Source organism: Sturnira hondurensis, unplaced genomic scaffold, assembly GCF_014824575.4.
Source record: "Sturnira hondurensis isolate 20B ecotype Veracruz unplaced genomic scaffold, ASM1482457v3 Scaffold0016462, whole genome shotgun sequence".
Lineage (NCBI taxonomy): Eukaryota > Metazoa > Chordata > Mammalia > Chiroptera > Phyllostomidae > Sturnira > Sturnira hondurensis.
Genome location: NW_028089093.1, coordinates 9,218,246 through 9,241,099, shown reverse-complemented (window position 1 = coordinate 9,241,099; position 22,854 = coordinate 9,218,246).

The window sequence follows — 22,854 nt, the reverse complement described above, 5'->3', positions numbered from 1 at the left end:
TACCTAAATGTTTGTCCCAGATGTGTAAATTACATGTATGACAATTTTGCATTTCAGTTGAAGTTCCAAGAACCAATTTTACAATAAAATATTAAAAATATAACGAGGTCCGATGATTCGAGTTGGAAGTCCTGTTATGTCAGTACAGTGGTGGTGGTAAAGAATATCACAGAGATCACTGTGGTCCTAAAGCATGACCTTACATTTTGCCACCAGAGATTGATTAAACACAATGGCAGGCTCCCAGGACACCAATGATTCCGTTGAAATGAGGTCAGCAGAGAAGGGGGGTTTGCCTTTGGAAATGTTTGTCTTATGCAGATCAAGTCTCAAGAAGCAGGTTTCTAACAGCTAGAAAGGGAAAGCTGAATGTTCAGAGCTTTTTGCCATGTTCATTGAAGCTGCACATCCTTTGGAGAATTTGGAACATAATGAACATCGGGAATGGGGGCCCCGCTCCGGCTAATCCACATTAACTTGAATGCAGATGGAGATTGGGACTGTTACATTAACTCACTCTGAGCTGACGCAGGTTCAAACCTGGGAGTGGACAAAATTATTCTTAAAGGGTTTTGTTTCTTTAAAAATTAGAAAAAATAAATAGTATGGAAAGCAAATTATTCAATCGTATGGTCAATAAAGGTGACTGAATCACATAGGCTGACAAAGAACTTGGAATTTGGAAGCCTCAGTTGAAAAGTCAAGAATTTTCCCTGGACCTTTTAATTTCAAGGTGCCTGTTTTCTAACCAGGAATGAATATCTGTTTAGAAGCAGTGATGAAGCAGCATTCATCTTCACTACAGTAAAACTCCTTCCAGAACTCGAGAAGTTAGCCTTAAAAATATAATTGAATAAAATGTAGGGTTGCTTTATTTCAAGGTTAGTTAAGTGCCCCTTCCTGACCTGCTTCAAGGATTTGGCTGCCTGAGCAAAAGCCACACCTGCCAGTCTCTGCTATGGTTTGGCGCCATCTGGTGGAAGTTTGGTTCTGGCTTAAACCGCAAGGGGTGGATATAATCATTTATATCAAAATAGGGCTTTACTGAATTGAGGACCATCCATAAAGTTCTGATTCAATCTTCACCCTGGAGACAAACGCTGGAGTAACTTCTTGCAGAAGCGGATATATTCTTTCTTCCTCTAGTTAATTTTTAACTATAATTCTTTCTTCCTCTAGTTAAGCTGAAGCTTCCAGTTTTCACTTTCTCTAACTGGATGTTATCCTAAGGTCTACTGGGTACTCCACCCCTCTTTAAGTTCATTTTATTTGGCCTATAAGGGTTGCAAGGTCCTCAGCTTCGTTTTCTCTCATTGTCCGGTGCCCTGTTTGCTTTGTAACTTCCAGAATCTCTCCAACAGTCATGGCTGTTGCTGGGAGGAGTAGTTAGGATTTAATTTTATTTTTTAATTTCCATTCTTATAATGTTGTAGGGGTAAATTGAATTTATTTTTATATTACATTTCTATGGCCTTTTCGGAGAGATTTGTATAAGAATGAGTAAACACATTTGCTTAGTCACCTTGGTAGAATGCTTCTGTTTACTTTGTCAAACAGTGAATTTATCCATGTCCATTCCATTGAAACTGCCAGCCACCCCATTTCCCAAGCTGCTATGGAGTGAATGGTTGTGCCCCCCCCACCCCCCCAGATTAATACATAGCATCTCTAACCTTCAATGTGATGATGTTTAAAAATGGAGACTTTGGGAAGTAATTAGGTTTAGATGAAGTGATGAGGATGGGGTTCTCATGTGGGATTAGTGTCCTTGTAAGAAGAGATTCAGAGAGCTTGCTGTCCCTCTCTTATTGGTACAGAGGACACAGAATAAAGGCAACTGCAAGCCAGGAAGGGAGCTCTTACCAGATCTCCTCAGCAGTGCTGGCACCCTGACCTTGAACCTCCCACCCTCCAGAACTGTGAGAAAAAAAATGTTGATTGTTTAAGCCTCCGTTCCATGGTATTTTGTTATAGTGTAACAAATACCTAACACACACACACTCTCTGCTCTCTCAGATTGCTAAAGTGCTGGCCTATTTCATATGTTGTTATGCCTCATGAGTTCATTTTTTGTCAAATAAATATTTTAAGTATTTGGTGAACTCCACCAGTCCTCTAAGGAAAAATGGTGCTTGTGATCATCCTGGCCACCCTATTCTATCCAAACACCATGATTCTTATGCAGATTTTACTTTACAAATTGGTCTTTTCTGCCTGAACAGAATAATACCACTTGTGACCATTGTTTTTCATTTTTCAGTTTCTAAGAAAACTTTGGATTAATTAGAAATATGGGAAGCAAGGGCTGCTCTTTTATATTTTTTAAGGTTTTATTTGTTTATTTTTACAGAGAGGGAAAGGAGGGAGAAAGAGTGTGAGAAACATCAATGTGTAGTTACCTCTCGTGCACCCCCTACTGGGGACCTGGCCCGGCAACCCAGGCATGTGTCCTGACTGGGAATCAAACCTGTGACCTTTTGTTTCACATGCTGGCACTCAATCCACTGAGCCATACCAGCCAGGGCAAAGTTTGCCATTTTAAATTTTGTATTATAGAGTAAAACAATGTATTGGCATGCACAGACCCTAGGATATAGTGGTTTGTATCTATTTTCAAATTCTTTTTATTCTACCTTTATTGGAAAGCTTTGCCTCCTTTGACTCCTCTCTACCTCAGTTTTTAAAATATATATTAGGCTACTGGATTAAATATTCTGAGTTCTGTCCTAGGGCCAACACTATAATAACAATATTGTTATAACCAATACTTCATTTCTCTAACATTTTACTATTTACAAAACACTTTTGTATGTTATTAATTAAACTCTCAATAGCCTTGAAAGCCAAAGACTGTGATGAACTATTTCGCAAATATTAGAAACCAAGCTTTATGTTATTTTCTCAAGTGAAAAACAATTGGTAGGTAGTGAAGCTACGAATCAAATCTGGAATCTTTCATGTCATGTAGTCTCGCTATTATGCCACCGTATTTTCTCATCTGAGAGACCAGTGATATGTTTAACTATTTTCCCAACTTAGTCTCTCATTTAAAAGCTCCTTTTATGTCAGATTATCCTCATTCTAAAGGGACACAAAACCCGTGGTACACCTTGTTACTGCTAAGGCATTCCCAAAAGCTGGTGCTACTTTGATAAAGACCCTCAGGAATCACGAGGGGAATCCCATGATGCTGTGCTTCCCGCAGCCCCTCTCCCTTACAGAGGGGGAATTTCCAAATTAGGGAAAAGATGCCAAGTCACTTCTCAGGGGAGATGAGAGATGAGAACAAGCATTCTAAGAAAGGGAAACCAGGTTAGCACAATGGTATGATTTCTAGATTAGCATTCCAACTCCAGAAAGGCCCAAACAACTCTAGAGATTGAGGAGAGAAACCAAAAAAATGCGGTTGGGGGACTGGAAAAACAGCAAGCTTTGAGGCCAGATAAAACAAGATTCATGTTATGCCCCTCTCTGACAAGCTGAAGAAGCTTGCTCAACTTTGCTGGCTGGTTGGAGTCTAGGCTTTATCTATAAATACCTACAACATGTCACACTGAGGAAGTTAAAATGCCCCAAATATATAAGAAAAACCTAATTCAGTGTGAAGAGCCTTAATGACACATGATAATATGGTCTGACTTTACATACCAGATAGTTCGACTGAAACTAGTTAATTAAACCTCTGTACTCATTTATAATTGTTATTTAAAAATATTCTGGACTATGATTTCTTATAATCCTCACCCAAGGACATGTTTATTAATTTTAGAGAGAGAGAAAGGGAGAAAAGGGGGGGGGAGAGAGAGAAAGAGACACCAATGCAAAAGAGAAACATCAATTGTTGCTTCCCATATGCTCCCCTACCAGGGATCAAATCTTTGACCTAAGTCACCTGGCCAGGGCTGGACTATGATATTTTTAAAAAATGTCTTAGTGCTATAAACACGGTATCATACATAATATCAAACTGTATGCTTTGACTTGAGAAGCTCATACTTGCATTAAAAAATCCACCTATTCTGCAAATAATCATAGAGCATGTATGACTGCTCAGTGCTGGAGAACAAGATAAATAGTCTTTTGGTCACTGTGGGATTTACATTTTATTTACATCTCCACTCAGTTGTTTACATAAAACATCCATGCACTTTTTTGGAAAATCTTGCCATCGATAAGTCAAAATTTACTTCTAACTTCGGTATAAACTTCCCTGACAACTCTAACTCCCACAAACACAACAAGGCAGTAGACTTGTTCAGCAGAGCAACTATTTATGTCCTGTCTTCTGTGTTGCCAGGGTGATGGCAGCAATCTTGAAAACATTGGAGGTGGTTGTTACTGGAAGGGATCCTGACTTTCGTTTCCAAATGGAACTGTAAAAAAGCAAAATGTAGGCAGGGATGTGGGCAGTGGCTGGCCATGGCTATACATAAACTAGATGAATGGGTTATTGATGATTAACCCAATATGTTTATTCTCAGAAATGTAATAATCATAGAAAATGTTAACCTAGTACTTAACATTTATGGAATTTTAGTGATTATATAAAATATCTGGGTTTCTCTTTGAAAAGCTAAAACCATGTTACCACATGCTTTCCGATGTTAGGTATTTTGGATACTTCTGGTCAAGACAGAGGCATAGGTAGACACGCTTCACCTNGCTGGCCATGGCTATACATAAACTAGATGAATGGGTTATTGATGATTAACCCAATATATTTATTCTCAGAAATGTAATAATCATAGAAAATGTTAACCTAGTACTTAACATTTATGGAATTTTAGTAATTATATAAAATATCTGGGTTTCTCTTTGAAAAGCTAAAACCATGTTACCACATGCTTTCCGATGTTAGGTATTTTGGATACTTCTGGTCAAGACAGAGGCATAGGTAGACACGCTTCACCTCTCACGCAACTACAAAAAGAATAACAACTAAATCTCAAACAAGTAACCCCTAGAACTGTCAGAAAATTATCTGTATGGAAGTCTGACAGCCAAGGATTTAAAGAATCCACATCCCTCCAGGCAGGTATTGGGAGCGGGGAGGAGGAGGTAGGCAGAGAGAGAGGCACAGTGTGGCGTGGGGAGGTGGCAGAGGGGACACAGGTGGTTTCCCACTCACTCTCGGTGGATAAAAATCAGGAGGAGTACCTGGGAGTGAGCAATCCCAGCCCCAGGACAGACTGCACAGCCCAGGGTTCCAGCACCAGGAGGGTAAATCCCCATAACTTCTGGCTGTAAAGACAAGTAGGGATTGGGACGGCAAAAGAAACTGCTGGATTTTCAGGAAATTCCACTCAAAGGGCCTGCATGGTCTTAAAGCACGTGCAAACCTCCCCACTCTTGGATTCAATACCAGGGCAACAGCTGGACAGGTGCCTGTTGCGTACAAGGACTGGGTTAAGTGTCTAGAAATGGGGTGAATACCAGGCAAAACTCTAGAAGTCAGGCAGCAGCACGGTCCCCTCTCCAAACTCTTCCCTCACAGAACCTTGGAGCAGTGAAGAGGCTTGCCCCACCCTGGCAATGACGGAAGGCTCCACCCCACACAATTTACACATGCCTTTTCAACAACAGCCCACACTACTAATACAGGGAGTAAAAGCAGCTCCACCTAATACACAGAAACAAATACAAGGAAGCTTCCACATCGCGGAGACAAAGAACATATGGCCCAAATGAAAGAACAGGGAAAACCCCCCAGAAAAAAGAGTAAAGAAAATGGAGATAGCCAACTTATCAGATGTAGATCAGGCGATCAGGGTGCTCGAAGAATTCACTGAGTATGGCAACAACATAAAAGAAGAAATGAGAATTACAATAAGTGAAATAAAGAACAATCTACAGGGAGCAACAGTGAAGGGAAGGAAGCTGGGATTCAGATCAACAATTTGGAACATAAGGAAGTAATAGACATTGAACCAGAATAGAAAGAAGAAACAAGAATTCAAAAAAATGTGGGTAGTATAAGGAGACTCTGGGACAGCTTAAAATGTGCCAACATCCGAATCTCAGGGATGCCAGAAGGAGAAGAGAAGGATCAAGAAATTGAAAGCTTAGCCCTAGCTGGTGTAGCTCAGTGGATTGAGCACAGGACTGTGAACCAAAGGGTCGCTGATTTGATTCCCAGTCAGGGCACATGCCTGGGTTGTGGGCCAGGTCCCCAGCAGGGGGTGCACAAAAGGCAACCATACACTGATGTTTCTCTCCTTCTCTTTCTCCTTCCCTTCTCCTCTCCCTAAAAATAAATAAATAAAGTCCTAAAAAAGGAAATTGAAAGCTTATTTGAAAAATAATGAATGAAAGAAAACTTCTCTAATTTGGGGAAGGATATAGACATACAAGTCCAGGAAGTACAGAGAGTACCAACAAGTTGGATCAAAAAGGACCACACCAAGACACCTTCATATTAAAAATGCCAAAGATTACAGATAAAGAAGGAATCTTAAAATTAGAGAAAAGCAGACAGTTACCAACAAAGGAGTTCCCATAGGACTGTCAGCTGATTCCTCAAAAGAAATTTTGTGGACTGGAAGGAACTGGCGAGAAGTATTCAAAATGATGAAAAGCAAGTGCCTACCACCTATTTCACTCTATCCAGCAAAGCTATCATTTAGAATAGGATCAAAACTATGAATGTTAAAATGGCAACAAATTCACAACTATCAATAACTGAATCAAAAAAACAAACCAAGCAAATAACCAGACCTGGAACAGTTCATAAGGTATGGAGATCATTTGGAGGATTATTAGCTGGGGAGCAGAGGGGGAGAATTGAAAGAAAGGTGCTGAGATTAAAAAGTATAATTGATAGGTACAAAATAGACAGGGGGATGTTAACAGCATAGGAAATGGAGAAGCCAAAGAGCTTATATGCATGACCTATGGACATGAACTGAGGGGGGGATTGCAGTAGTGAAGGGGAGTACAAGGCAGAGGGGTATAAAGGGGAAATTTTTGGAACTGTAATAACATAATTAATAAAATATGCTCTAAAAAAGTTATGCTCGTCTACTTTTCTCTTCCTCTCATTTCTTTCAGTGGAAAACAATGCAAAAGGTATACTAAGCTTTTGTTCTCTCTTCTAAACAAGATTTGAAATGTTGCCAAAGGACAAATTTAGCTTCTAAATAGTTTTTAAATAAAATCAGAAATGGAGGAGGAGAAGTAACTGATGTCATAGAAATACAAAGGATTGTAAGAAAATATTATGAACAACTATATGCCAAAAAACTAGACAACCTGGATAAAATTAATAAATTCCAAGAAACATACAATCTTTCAAAACTGAATCAGGAAGAATAAGAAAATCACAATAGACTGGTTCCAACTAATGAAATCAAGGCAGTAATCAAAAAAATCCCAGAAAATAAAAGTTCTGGACTGGGTGGCTTCACAGGTGAATTTTACCAAACATTCAAAGAAGAACCATCATCTGTCCTTCTCAAACTATTCCAAAAAACTCAAGAGGGGGGAAGTCTTCCGGACTCATTTTACAAGGCCGGCATTATGTTAATTCCAAAACCAGATAAAGGCACTGCAAAGAAAGAAAATTCCAGGCCAGTCTTCCTAATAAGCATAGATGGTAACATCCGCAACAAACAATATCCAGCAACACATTAGAAAGACCATATACCCTGATCAAGTGAGATTTATTCTGTGAATACCAAGTTGGTACAATATCTGCAAATATATAAACATGATATGCCACATAAACAAAACAAAGGATAAAAACCATGTGATCTTATCAATAGATCCAGATAAAATCCAGCACTTATTTATGATAAAAACTCTCAGCAAAGTGGGAATAGAAGGAATATATCTCAACATAATAAAGGCTACATATGACAAACCACAGCTAACATCATACTCAATTTGCAAAAATGAAAATATTTCCCTTAATATCTGGAATGAGATGTCTGTCTTCACTATTCCTATTCAACATAGTGCTGGAAGTCCTAGCTTCAGCAATCAGATGAGGAGAAATAAAAGGCAGTCAACTTAAAAAAGAATAAGTAAAACTGTCATTATTTGCAGATAGTGTGATATTGTACATAGAAAAGCATAAAGACTCCACCAAAAACCCACTAGATCTAATAAATGGATTCAGTAGTGTAGCGGGATACACAAGCAGATCCAGAAGTTGGTGATATCTTTATACATAAATGAACTATCAGAAAGAGAAACTAAGAAAATCATTTCATTTCCAATTGCAACAAAAAAGAAAAGGTACTTAGGAATAAATTTAACCAAAGAGGAATATGACTTGGAAAATTATGATACCAAAGAAAAAAATATGAGGAAGGTACAAATAAGTGGAAGCATACACTATGTTATGGATAGGAAAAATCAACCTCATTAAAATGTCCATAATATCCAGAGCCATTTAATGCAATTCCTATCAAGATGCCAAAGGCATATTTCATGGAACTAGAATGGATATTCCAGAAATTTATATGGGACCAAAAAAACCTCAGCAGTCTTGAGAAAGAACGAAGTTGGAGGATTCATACTGCCTGATATCAGATTATATTACAGCATGATACAGATACAAAAATAAGCATATAGATCAAGGGAACAGAACAGAGAGCTCAGATATACATCCATCCATTTACAGTCAATTAGGATTTGAAAAAAAGAATATACCATGGGGTAAAGGCATTCTGTTCAATAAATAGTGTTAGGAAAACTGGCTAGAGGACTTCCGCCAAGATGGAGGCATAGGTGGAAACACTGTGCCTTCTCCCACAACCAAGTTTGAATACAACAAAGGTTTGGAGAACAAAGACACAGCCAAAGACCAGAAAATTGAGTTATACGGAAATCCAACAACAACTAACCATTCAACCTGGATGGTAAGAGGGGTGGAGCCAGCAGCGGAGCAGGGTCGGGCAGAAAAAATCCCCAGACCTAGGCGTGCAAGTGGCCCGGACCCAGTCAGGGTGTGAGGCAGACTGACCGCAGTTGCACATTCGCGCACAGTGAGACAGACCACGCAGGCCCCAGGGGGCGAGGGCTGACGGCGGCGGCACACTTGCATGCAGTGGGATGAAACACGTGGGCCCCAGTGACGGTGGCAGCTGCCGCACCTGTGGGGGCTGCAGCGGGAGGCGGCAGACGGGACGCCATTGCTCCTCGTTGACCCCATTGCTCCTCATTGACCCCGCTCCCACATACAGGGTCACAAGGCAGCGACTGAGTTGCCCTGCTCTGGTGAACACCTAGGGATCTGATCCTGCTACATAGCACGTACGAACAGCCCAAAAGATGGCTCAAGAAGAACTCAAAGTCCCAGAGCCAATAACTCTAAGCAAATGAGAAATTGTCAGCCTCTCAGAAGCACAGTTCAAGACACTGTTTATCAGGATGCTCACAAAACTGGTTGATTATAGTCACAAATTAGAGGAACATATGAAGGCTTAACTAATTGAAATGAAGGAAAATGCACAGGAAAACAATAGTGATGGAAAGGAAACTGGGACTCAAATCAATGGAATGGACCAGAAGGAAGAACAAAACATCCAACCAGAAAGGAATGAAGAAATGAGAATTCAAAAAAATGAGGAGAGGCTTAGGAACCTCCAGGACATCTTTAAACATTCCAACATCTGGATTATAGGGGTACCAGAAGGGGGAAAGAAACAGCCACGAGTGGAAAACTTATTTGAACAAATAATAAAGGAGAACTTCCCCAGTCTGGCAAAGGAAATAGACTTCCAGGAAATCCAGGAAGCTCAGAGAGTGCCAAAGAAGTTGGACCCAAGAAGGAACACACCAAGGCACATCATAATTACATTAGCCAAGACTAAAATGAAGGAGAGAATCCTAGAAGCAGCAAGGGATAAGGGGACAGTCACCTACAAAGGAGTACCCATCAGACTGTCAGCGGATTTCTCAAAAGAGACCTTACAGGCAAGAAGGGGCTGGAAAGAAGTATTCCAAGTCATGAAATCCAAAGACCTACAGCCAAGATTGCTTTATCCAGCAAAGCTTTCATTTAGAATGGAAGGACAGATAAAGTGCTTCTCAGATAAGGTCAAGTTCAAGGAGTTCATCATCACCAAGCCCTTATTATATGAAATGCTAAAGGGACTTATATAAGAAAAAGAAGATGAAAAATACTAACAGTGAAAGGACAGCAAACACACAATTATTAACAACCACACCTAAAACAAAAGCCAACCAAGAGGACAGCTAGATTAGGAGTGGAACCATAGAAATAAAGAACGCATGGAAGGTTAGCAACAGGGGAGTGGGAAGAGGAGAAGAGGGGAGAAGGTACAGAAAATAGCATAGACAGTAGGTAGAAAATAGATAGGGGGGAGGGCAAGAATAGTGGGGGAAATGTGGAATCTAAAGAACTTGAGACACGTGGTTATAAACTAAGGGGGGGGAGAATGGTGGGGGAGGGAGTGTGTGGGTGGAGGGGGATGAAGGGGGGGAATAGAATAACTGTAATCAACTGTAACTGTATAATCAATAAAATATATTTAAAAAATAGTGTTAGGAAAACTGGACAGATAAGTGCAAAAAATGAAACTTGATCATCTCCTTACACCACAGACAGGAATAAACTCAAAAGGGATCAAAGACTAAACGTAAGACTCAAAGTCATAAAATTTCTAAAAGCAAACATAGGCAGTCAAATCTTGAACATTTTTCATAGCACTATTTTTTTCTGATATATCTCCTCAGGAAAGGGAAACAAAAGAAAAAATAAACAAATGAGGATTATATCAAACTAAAATGTTTTTCACAGCAAAGGAAACAATCAACAAAATGAAAACACAACCCACTGAATGGGAGAATGTATTTGCTGATACATCTGGTAACAGGTTAATATCCAAAATGTATAAAATACTTACAAAACTCAACACCAAAATAATAAACAATCCAGTTAAAAAATAGGCAAAAGACCGGAATAGATAATTCTCTAAAGAGACATACAGATGGCCAATAGACATATGAAAAGATGCTCAGTGTCATTAATCATCAGAGAAATGCAAATTAAAACTTCAGACCTGTCAGAATGGCTATCATCAATAAATCAACAAACAAAAGTGTTGAGGAGGATGTGGAGAAATGGGCACACTTGTGCACTCTTTCTGGGAATGCAGATTGGTGCAGCCACTGTGGAAAGCAGTGTAGAGTTACCTCAAAATATTAAAAATGGATCTGCCTTATGACCCAGCAATTCTGCATCTGAGAATATATCTACAGGAACCTGAAACACTTATTTGAAGGAATACATACACCCCGATATCCACTGCAGCATTACTTACAAGAGCCAGCATTTGGAAGCAGTCCAAGTGCCCATCAGCAGATGAGTGGATAAAAAAGCTGTGGTACATTTACACAATAGAACACTACTCAGCTGTTAAAAAAAAGAAAAATCCTACCTTTTGTGACAGTATGGATAAACTTGGAGATTGTTATGCTAAGTGAAATAAGCCTGACAAAGACAAATGCCATAGGATTTCACTTAGTATATGTGGAAATCTAATGAGCAAATAAACAAACTAAATAGGAACAGATTCAGAGATATGAAAAACAGAATGACAGCTGTTATGAGGGTAGGTGTTGGGGAGCTCGGTGAAATATTTGAAGGTATTAAGCAAAAACAAACAAATAAATAAAATAGACAAAGACATCTGTATGGTGATTACCAGAGGGTAAAGGAGGGGTAAATGGTAACAGGAGGAGACTAGACTTTGGGTAGTAAACACACAATATACATCTATAATGGTGATATATTATAGAATTGTAAATTTGAAACCTATAGAATTTTAACTAATGTAACCCCAATAAATTCATAAAATATGTATAAAATGATTTTAAAATATATTAATTATACCCTTTAAATAAAATAAATGGCTGTATACCAACCCCGAAAAATAAAAGTCATCTGTTAGGTTGATTGAATTTTATGTATTATTTGAAAACACCACATTCAGGTAGGCACATGAACCAGCAGGTAAGTAATTGGTGACTTTTCCTCTCATCAACTTCTTTCAGTCAGTCACTTAATTTGAAAACAACTAGTACTTTGGTACTGAATTAATTTTTAAAAGTTTCTGTGAGGAACATTTGTCTTAACTGAGAGCATGGTGAGAGTTTAGTGTGGAGAGCAAGACAAAGAGAGAGATTGGGCTTAAAGATGGATAATGAGAATACATTTCTTAGGTTTCTTTGCAACTGGGTGTATTTATTTTTTAAGGTTTCAAATGTGTTTTGTTTCTGCAATTACACTATAAGGAGCAGCAGAGTGCTTAGATGACAGGTTGGTTTTGAAGCAATTCTGCATAATAGCAACTGTAATGGTGACTGGCTTTTCACTCCTTTGGAGCCATGCTACCAACACAGGACGTATGCCATTTTATTTCAATCTGTGATTGCAAGTATCCACACCACACAGAAGGTGGTTCTGCTGGATAGCACCTCATTACCAGACTTGTCATCAAAGGCTGGTGTGTATTTTACATGGTTCTATCTTGCCCAAATTTGCTGCATGTGTAAATTCTTGAGACTGCTTCATGCATTTTCTGGGTGAGAGGAAGATCACAAAGGTGTACGGAAATTCACAGTAGATTGTAACTACCAGTATTTTTTTTATGGCAAGGAGACCTGGTGGGAATTCTGAAACCAAGATGCTCTCCTCAGAAAGTTCAAAATTCAGCTTCTATTACTAACCTATCAGGAAGGACACAATCTGGGGAAAGCCAAATGGAAGAGATGCATAGAGCGTGCCCTCCCTGGGTGCATCAGCCTCCTAGCATGTCACTGTGTCTGCCAACCTGGAAGGTCCACTGTGGGCTTTCATGACACAAATTAGGTCTCAACAATTGTACCCAGTGTTGTGATATTTGAAAGGCAGTAGTAATACAGAGACATTTTGTATGTCTCTGTTAATAAGTTTCTGTTAATAAGGAAACTCATATTGATATGAAGGGTTTCTGAACTGGTTTAAAAACCCTCCTGCAGTGTCAGTGTCCACCTGTGTTGTGGAGAAATACTGTACAGCCAGCTCTCAAGACTCATTGTGGAGCTCACTTCTCCACCTGCTCCAGCATATTTTAAGTCACCTAACCCTCTGTAAGTCGTTTTCCGCTCAGAATACCTAAAGTAGTTTGGGTTTTCTGTACTAAACTTTGCACAGTGTATATCTCACATTCTTTGCTTTAAAATGTCAATACCTAACCACTCTTCATAGGAAAGTCTCCAAATAATGAGCATCGCACTACAGTGGGTGAAAATGACAAGTTCCTCACAATTATAGGTATATCTTTTATTATTTTCCCACACAATCTGTTTTGCTTTCCTAAATTCATTTATCCATAATCCGATTTGGTTATTGAACTCTACGTCCCTTCCCACTCTCATTCTATCCTTTCCTTTCTTGATAAACCTCCTATGATTGTCTAACTGGAATTGATCCTTTCCTTTCTTAGCTAAGGTGGCACTTGCTTTTCTTTAGGATCATAGGAACCTCTTCAACACTCTTCAATTGCAAGTGAACATTGAAAATCTCTACCCCCAATATATATCATTAGTTTATTTACCCAAAATTCATTAAGTACTTCTTCCTGAGCCAGTCACTGAGCTGGGCACTAAAGTACGGTGTGAAAATACAGGCCTTTTCTTAATGAATTTTATATCTTAGGAAGGATTAATATAGAATCATTGAGAATGAATAAGAAAATATTGCCAAGATCATTTTGCTAGCAAGAAGATGATAAAAAATTACTTGTTATAGATGTGACTTGTAGAAAAATGGTCTTGCCACACTCTTGTAGATTCCATTTCATAAACATGTAGAAGCAGGATTTTAAATAGGTCCTGAATTGAACCCTACAAATCCCTCTGGAGGTGTTTTGGAACATCAGTAAACAAAGCTCCCTGTCAGCCTGTTCCATATTTGAGTGTCATTGGTCATATTTTACTTGCTTCTTTGTTTTGTTGTTTAGATTCCTGTTAAAGGTGATATCATATGGTATTTGTCTTTCACTGCCTGGCTTATTTCACTCAGCATAATGCTTTCCAGTTCCATCCATGATGTTGCAAAGGGTATGATTTTCTTCTTCCTTTCTGCAGCATAGAATTCCATTGTGTAAATGGACCATAGCTTTTTGATCCAGTCATTGACCGATGGGCATCTAGGTTGCTTCCAACTCTTAGCTATCATAAATTGTGTTGCTATGAACATCAGGGTATATAGGTTCTTTTGGATTGGTGTTTCAGGGTTCTTAGGATATGCTCCTAATAGTGGAATTGCTGGGTCAAAAGGCACGTTCATTTTTAGTTTTCTTGAAAAATTCCATACTGTTTTCCATAGTGGTTGTAGCAGTCTGCAATCCCACCAACAGTGGACTAGGGTCCCCTTTTCCCCACAACCTCTCCAGCACTTGTTGTTTGTTTCTTTGTTTATGATAGCCATTCTGACACAGGGGAGAGAGGAGAGAATCATAGGAGACAAGGGGATGGACTCACATGAATAAGTATAAAGGACACATGGACAATAACTAAGGTGGGGGGCGGAAATGGGAGGGAGGTGGGGAGCACTGGGGGGGCAGGGCTGGGGATATAAGACAGAAAACTGTACTTGAATAAGAATTAAATAAAAAAATAAATTTAAAAAAAAGAATTGTAAACCAATAGAAAGTGGGTAACTGTGCCAGCATTTGTTTTTGGAAATAAGTTAACATTATATATTCAATGTGATTTTCATGGCAAGGTAATTATAATGTGGTGAGTTTATCTAGAAATAAACACCTACTTTTGTCCAAAAATCTCAAAAAAAATACAAAGCTCTATATAAAAGTTGTNGGGCGGAAATGGGAGGGAGGTGGGGAGCACTTGGGGGGGCAGGGCTGGGGATATAAGACAGAAAACTGTACTTGAACAAGAATTAAATAAAAAAATAAATTTAAAAAAAAATTGTAAACCAATAGAAAGTGGGTAACTGTGCCAGCATTTGTTTTTGGAAATAAGTTAACATTATATATTCAATGTGATTTTCATGGCAAGGTAATTATAATGTGGTGAGTTTATCTAGAAATAAACACCTACTTTTGTCCAAAAATCTCAAAAAAAATACAAAGCTCTATATAAAAGTTGTGTTTATGTATCTACATGTATTATTTTCAGTGGTGGGGGGAAGAGTTCATAGCTTTTACCAAGCTTTCAGAATGGTACCCCCCCAAAATCAAGACTAAAAAAAAAAAAGAAAAAAGAAATACTGATATAATTACCCAGACTAAGTAGATCTAAGACAATGTATTGTTTTATAATTATAAAAAGGATTCATAGTTCCCAATTAAATAAAAACATCATGGTTTTAGAGATGGGTTATATAAATCATTAAAATAAGCATTGATTTACACACCTCTGCCCTGGCTGAAATCAAGATGGGCCTCGGGCAGGTTGATCCCGTGGAACTGCTTTGCTCGCGGCAAACTTTTCCTTGTATTGCAGTTCATTTTACCTTCACTTTATATTTATATATATTTATATATATTTATATATATTTATATTCTTTCACATGCATACATTTAAATTTGAAGTGATTACAAGTGAGATAAAGTCTGAGATATGATGTTTTTCCAAGTTTCAATGTTCTGATAAAGAAAAAGTCATAAAAACTAATTTTCTTTTCTTTTGCCTAACTCCCAAAGGGCACAATTACTTGGGCCTCAGAGATCACTGGAGAATAATCTGATGCATAGCCATATTCACTGCACAGAATTGGTGCTTGTCCTCAAGCAATGTTAGACGGTCAGCTTACTGATCATATTGCTGGTTTGTAAGATTATTTGGTTATCTATTAAGTTCTATGAGCATAAAATTAGTTTTTGATTTAGAATCAAAGAAGTAAAATATATCTACACACTTACATATGAGATGAAAATACATTTCTAAAAATTTTTAATACAACTATCTATAGTTAATTTCATATTTGATAGATGGCATACATTTCAAGAAATAATTTATTTAGTAGAATTTTTAAAAATGTAGTTGGACAGCATAATATATTGTATTTGGTTATATATAATATATTTACAGTTTTTCCATCTCTGAATAATCTGCCTATTATTGTTTGTGTTACATGATGCTAAAAATGTGTTCACATGATTGCTGCACTCTGAAGTGAAACTTTTTCTTAAAATCCTATGACAAGATTTTTTAATAGATAGACTATCCAGAATGAATTGTCTGCAAGAAAATTGATTTTTAAAAGAAAACAAAGCAAACAACACACCAAAAGGAAAGGAGGAGGAGAAATGTGAGAAATGAAGAGTGTGGCCTTTGTGGCAGTCTGCTGGTTGTCTCTTAGCTCTGTCCTTTCATCTGTCTTATGTACGACTGGTTTATACTTCTGTAGGCCTTTTGCAGCCAGATGTCATCCTGTGACTGGTTTATCTTGAGTGGAATGAACTGGAAGATGTGCCAACCCCTAGGCCTAAGTTTTCAGACCTCCACATTCTCCTCCCACTTCTACTTGGAGCTGACCATGAAGATGCCATCAGTGCTTTAGAGAAAGTATATCCATGACCTTTACACAGCAAAAAAAATATTGGCTTCATTTGTATTAATTTAGTACTTTCTTCTGTTAAAAATGTAGACAATAACTTGCAGGTTTGGCAAAAATAGAAATCACAGATACTTTCAAATCACATTATAGCCATTAAATATATAAAATATTATTTATGCTCATAATCATATCAAAATTATATTTATACTATGACATAGACTTTAAACATTTTATAAAATGTCAAAGAACACAGACACATAGTTTAATCATGGTATTTCAATGTAATTAACTTTCATTTTAATTTGATGCATTTTGTTTTATGCATTAGTAAATATTATGGTGAAAAAGACCCATAGAATTCACCAGAATACTAAAGAGTTCTGTGGCACAATGAATGTCTAAGAGCCCTGCCTGTCCCGGCAGATGGAGAAGAAAGAACTTGGAAGGAACTTGCGTCCCTGAATGATCACAAAGAAAAGACATTCTTGAGAGTTTAGGAGATGCAAATCAAATTTTACTACGAGAGAAAAAATATCTTTGTTATTTAAGACAACCTATTTTGGGTGCGCTTCGTGGCAGCTCTCTGCCTATACCCTCACTGATGTATCATCAACTTCTGTTTGCTTACCATGGAAAGAAACACTGCTGACAACTTTTTAAATAAGAATTAAAGGAATAGAAAAAATATTTTTAAGAATTAAAAGAATTCTATTGTATGGAATTATAGTGTTCAATGCTTTAATACAATAAAATACCTATGCAAATGAAAAATTGTTAGCTATAAAAACTAAAAGTGATTAATTTTTGAGTACAGTATCCTAAGAAATACAAAATATAAGAAATACCATTGAATAAAATTATTAGAAGTTAATCAGGCAAAGATCAACAAATGTATACATCTCTCAGGACTTGTCATTAGCAGTCACTGCAAACCCTCATTATCTCAGTTTCGAATGTCCTCTTTCTGATCAAGTAATCCTTCAAACTGGTAATACACACAATCTGTTAATCCTATAAAAATTTCACATTTCCATGTACTCCTGTACTTGTTTTCCTTTTTACCCAGTTTACATTCCACAGTCAAATTTTCTAATCACTCTCTTGCCTAATACCCAAATCTCTTCCATCTTCTGCTCTGTTCTCGGCCTCTACCCAAGCATCAGTTTGCACAGGAGAAGATGCCATTAATAATCACCACTGTCATTTCAACTTTATAAGCACCAACTTCAAGAGGGCCCTGGAGCTCTCGAGCAATACTACCACTCTATTCAGTCTTCTCTCTAGAAAAATATTTCATGCTTTCTCATCTTTCTTCAAACTTCTACTTTATTCTCCCATCTTCACTCTCAGTTAATATATGTGATTTTTTGGCCATGGAGAAAACTGAAGAGAAAGGATTTTTTCCCAACTCCCGCTACCACATCTACACACCTACCAACATCAAGCATCCTCTACTTGACCTTCACTCCTGCAGTGATGGATAGTTCATGTTCCATTATGAGGTCACCTTCTCTTGTGCACCAGACCCAATTTCCTTTCCTCTCCAAGGATGTTGTGCATGCAATCACCCTCTACACTTGGTCATTTCTCATTGGCATATATAACATACTGTGATTTCTTCCATCACTTAAAAATCTCTGAACTCCATATTCCTCTGCAGCAGCTCATTTTTTAATAGCAAAACCCTTACTAGTTTACCTTCTCTGTTTCCAATCCCTTTCTATTTCTTTTCCCTTGGCTCCATTCAAATGGACCTTAGCCCAAACTCCACTTCCTCCAGGAAACTTCTCATCAAGGTCACTGGTGACTTCATATTGGTAAATCCAATAGTCAGTTTTCGGCTGGCATCTTACTCTGCCTATGAGCATCATATGCCACAATGAACGACCCTCCCCTTGTCTGAATCATTTTCTGCACATCCAGGACAGAATTCACTGCTGGTCTTTCCCTACTCCCCAGCACCCAACAACACTTTTTTCTGCTTTTTTCTTTTTTCTTTTTCCTCCTCTTTTCTCCTGACCTTATAATACTGGAAAACTCCAGGGCTCAGGCATCATCTCTTTTTTATTTTTTATCAACTCATTCCTTTTCATGACAGTAACTGGCATTTATATCTTTATCCCACACTGCTTCTCTTAACCCCAGGTTCATATATAAATTTCAACCTGAACAATAAAATGAACTCATGATCTTTGTCTCCAAACAGGCTCCACTGGCAATGTTCCCCAACTTACAATGAAAGAGTGGCCTACTCTATTTTCCAGTTTTTTTCAAGACAAAACATCGGAGTCACCCTTGACTTCTCTTTTTCTCTAACACTCCACATGAATTCTATGGGTAAATCTTGTCTGTCCTACTTTAAAATTGGAAAACCTCACTGCCTGTGTGCTAAATGGGACTAGGGCACAATAGCCTCTTACCTGGGTTATCCTCATATCCTTCAACTTGCCTCCATGCTTCTGCCTTGCCCAGCATCAGCGTGATCTCCACCACATTCCCTGAGATCCTGTCACAGTGGACAGGGGGGAATTCCCCCAAAATAAGATTTATTTATAAAAAATTGTGTATTTCTTCTGACATCTTTAAACTTCAGTCACCTTCAAAATATTCTTCATTTGATGCAATACAGCTAACAAAACATTTTTCCCACTGCTCAAAACAGTTTTTGAATTCATCAATGTTGATGCCTTTTAGAGATTTTGCCATTTTTTTGTTTTACCTCTACCACATCAGCAAAACATTTCTTTTTGAGGAATTTTTTGTGACCACAATTTCATAAAGATAGTCCCTTATATTGTCATCTTAAATATTTTGTCTTTTGTATTTAAATCTTTGACCCATTTGAAGTGATTTCTGAGTACTGTATTCTATCATGTATAATGCGTACCCATGTTTTGTGTGTGTTAGAAATAGAATCATTACATCCATTATTATACCCATGGTATATAATCAGTTTACCCATGTATAATGTGCATCTTTATTTTTCCCTCAAAAATTTGGGCAGAAAAGTGTGCATTATACATAAAAAATACATGATATATGTGAAGTAGGTCCAATTTGTTTTCCAGGACTGTTTATTAAATAATCCATTATTTCCTTACTTATGTGGTTTTTATGTATCTTTCAATATATTTGTGGGTTCTTTGTTCTGTTCCTTTGTATATTAATCACCAACACAACACTGTCATATTTGTATAGCCTTATAATACTCTTAATGTCCGATAGAGAATGTCTCTTTAACACATATATGTTTTCAGTAATGAGTTAGTTATATTTGGCCATTTAATTTTGTACATAGATTTTTAAAAATAAATTTGTTGATTTTAAAGACAATTTCATTTAAAATTGTAAACAATCACATCACTTGCCTATGGCTTCTAGTGATTTAGTTGCCTCTACTTTTAGTTAATAGTCAAGTATCACCTTCTAACATATTTATATAATTTATTTATTGTTTGCCTACTGCTATTTCATTTTTGTCTCAGCTATCCATTTCCTTCCCAACTAGACTACAAACTCAAACTTGGCAGGGTTCTTTTTGGGTCTATTCACTTGCATCTCTCAAACACCTAAAACAGTGGATCCTTAAGTAAAGATAGGTACTCAGTAAATGTTTGTTGAGGACGTGAATTTAACTTAAATTAATATGGCTCATGTGCTGAAAGCTGACATCTTCGTAACATTAATTTTTTTAATCCAAAAGTACAGTGGCTCTATCTGTCTATATAGAACTTCCCTAAAATATTTCAGTAAAGTTTTATAAATTTCCTACATGAATTCTTCAGATATCTTTGTTAAATTTACTCTTATGTACCATATACATTTTGTTGTTACTATTTTTTGCTATCTATATAATACTATTTTGTCGATTTCCTCTATTAAAATGTAAGTGTTCTACTTTATATTAATATTTTATATTAATATTCATAATAATGGAAAGTAAAATACAGCATCTGGATGACATTTTCTGTCAGGTTTATTGCAGGTTAATTTGCATACTCTAAACTTCACCCTTTTTAAGTGCATAGTTCAAAATAAGATACTATAAATGCATAGAGTAACCATTACCACAACCAAACTATTACAAATTGACCATCACTCCAGAAAGTTTTATCTGAACCTCTTTGAACTAATTCCATTTGCCCATAACCATTCTCTGGCAAATTCTGATGTATTTTATGCTGATTTTGCTTTGGATTTTCTAGAATGTTATTTAAATAGAATAGTACAGTAAATGGCCTTTTTCTTTAGTGTAAAGTATTCAAAATTCATTTATATTGCCATACATTTCAGTAGTTCTTTTATTTTTATTTCTGATAGTATAACATTGTTTGGATGTAATACAATTTGCTAATCCATTCACCTTTTGATGGGCATTTGAGTTGTTTTAGATTTTTTTGGCTATTATAAATAAAGCCACTATGAACTATCAACTAATGGCTTCTGTATGAATAGAAGTTTTCATTTCTCTTGGGGAAATCCCTCAAGTGGAATTCCTGGAGCATATAAGAAATTACAAAAGTAACTTCAAGAGCATTTGAACAACTTTTAAAATTTCTACCAGCAGATAAAAGAAGTTCAATAGCTACATTTTCATCAGCACTTGGTATTAACAGCCTCATTTTTATTTATTCTAGTGGGTGTGTAGTGTTATCTTATTGTGATTTTAATTACTATTGCTCTAATGACTAATGATGTTAAGCATCTTACTTTTTCATGGTCTAATTTGTCATTTATATCTCTTCATTTTTAAGTGTCTTTTTACATTTTTGCAAATTTTTAAATTGTTTGCCTTATTATCATATGGTGAAGATTATTTATATATTCTGAATACAGACCCTCTTCACCCTAACTCCAACGTAGCCTTAAAAACCATCAACCTCCCAATGACAGGAGCTGTGGAAACCAGCAGCCTCGCAGCCTGATCCTGCAAAGGGCGGACTGACCTTGGAATTCCTCAAAAAGTCTCATCCTCAGAGAATAGTTATTACTTCTCCTGTCTTATAATTCTTTGGAAAATACCTATTGAAAGAGTGTTGTCATTTTTTGACCTGACTTGAAGCTCATGTGCAGGATTTGTCTGATACAGGATTTGCATCCCAAAAGCATAAACAATGTGCAACTCAATAATAAAAAGAAAAATAATCTACCTAAGTTGGGTAAAGGATTTGAATAGACATCTGTTCAAAGATGATATACAAATAGCAAGTAAGTGCATGAAAAGATGCTCAACATGAGTCACTGGGGAAGTACATACCAAAATGACAACGAGATACCACCTCATGCCTTCTAGTATAGCAACGCAGATAGTAAGTGTGGACAAGGTTGTGGAGTAAATGGAATCCTCAGACATTGCTGGTGGGAATGTAAAATGATGCAGCTACTCTGGGGAGAGTTTCACAGTTTCTCAAAATGTTAAATAAACATAGAATTACCTATAATCCAGCAATTTCACTCCTAGGTATATGTTCACATAAAAGCCTGTATTCAAATGCTCACAGCAGCATTATTCATAACAGCCAAAATGTGCAAACAACTGAAGTGTTCATTAGCTGAGGAATGGATAAACAATGTGTGGAATATCTACACAATGAAATATTATTTGGTGATATGAGAAAATGAAATACTGATACATGTGAACAGTGATGATCCATAAGAACATTATTTTAACTGAAGAAGCAAGTCATAAAAGACCACATATTCCATTTACACAAAATATTCAGAGTAGGTGTATCTATACAGATAGAAAATACATCGTTGGTTGCCTAGGGCTGAGTTTAAGGGTGGGACAGGGAGTGATCCCTAATGGATTATTTGGGAGGTGGTGAAAATATTGCTATGTTAGGTTGTGTTCGTGATTATATAACTCTGTGAATATATTGAAATTCACTGAATTTTATACTTAAAAGCATGCAATGAGACACCATTTTGACCAGACTGACAGCATTAAAATGTCTGATAATGTTGCCAAGACTGGGGACTACGGAGCTGTCGGAACTCCCACTCACGACTGGTGGGGGCTTACATTTGTGCAGTCACTTTGAACACCAGTTCTGGAAGCAGACGTTAGTGCAACTTGGCAGACGCGTGCTAGAAGAGCCACACTATTCATGAGATTGGTTTTTAAGAGATAAATATGGAAAACAGAACAAATATGCGTAAGAAAATGCACAAATACAGTATGACATGCTCCTATAAGAAATAGCAGGCCCAAGTGCAAGTGACTGAAATATATCTCACACATTAATGTGGCTGATTATTGAAAACATATTTTGATAAAAAGTTATATCACCAATAATGGAAAAATAGTTACGTATAGC